Source organism: Cebus imitator, unplaced genomic scaffold, assembly GCF_001604975.1.
Source record: "Cebus imitator isolate Cc_AM_T3 unplaced genomic scaffold, Cebus_imitator-1.0 Scaffold433, whole genome shotgun sequence".
NCBI lineage: Eukaryota > Metazoa > Chordata > Mammalia > Primates > Cebidae > Cebus > Cebus imitator.
The window spans coordinates 1,776,659-1,777,810 of record NW_016107748.1 but is presented as its reverse complement, the minus strand read 5'-3'; positions in this window follow the sequence as shown (position 1 = coordinate 1,777,810).

Below are 1,152 nucleotides of genomic sequence, written 5' to 3'. Positions count from 1 at the left end.
ATCTACCCATCAGCCAAAGGGCTAATATCCATAATCTACAAATAACTAAAGCAGATTTACAAGAAAAAACAAACCCATTCAAAAGTGGGCAAAGGATATGAACAGACACTTTTCAAAAGAAGATAAATATTCGGCCAATAAACATATAAAAAAATGCTCATCATCACTGGTAGTTAGAGAAATGCAAATCAAAACCACATTGAGATAGCATCTCAGGCCAGTTAGAATGACAATCATTAAAAAATCTGTAGACAACAGATGCTGGAGAGGATGTGGAGAAATAGAACACTTTTACACATTGGTGGGAGTGTAAATTAATTCAACCATTGTGGAAGACAGTGCAGTGCTTCCTCAAGGACCTAGAAATAGAAATTCCATTTGACCCAGCAATCCCATTACTGGGTATATACCCAAAGGATTATAAATCATTCTATCATAAAGACACATGTACACATATGTTCATTGTGACACTGTTGATGATAGCAAAGACCTGGAACCAACCCAAATGCCCATCAATGATAGACTAGACAAAAAAAATGTCTCACACATATACCATGGAATACTATGCAGCCATTAAAAACGATGAGTTCGTGTCCTTTGTAGAGATATGGATGAACCTAGAAACCATCATTCTCAGAAAACTGACAGAAGAACAGAAAATCAAACGCCATATGTTTTCACTCATAGACTGGTGATGAACAATGAGAACACTTGGGCACAGGGAAGAGAACAACATTCACAGGGCTAAGTGGGGGGGTGGAGGGGAGGGACAGCAGGGGGTGGCGTGGAGGATGGGGAGGGATAACATTGGGATAAATGCCTGATGTAAGTGATGGGGCCGGGGGTTGGGGGGGGAAGGAGACAGCAAACCACCATGGCATGTATGTACCTATAGAACAATCCTGCAGGATGCAGGACATGCACATGTAACCCAGAGTCCAAATACAATAAAAATAAATAAAGAAATAATTGATCCTAAGGAGGTACTGAGGTGATCAAAGATTTAGCTCTGAGAATGTTTATAGATGTGTTGTGTATCATAATGAAATATCAGAAATAAATATGTGACATTAGGGCACTGATGAATACCTACGTGTGTGTGTTTGTTTTGAAGTTTTTTTTTTTTTTTTTTTTTTTTTTTTTTTTTTTTTT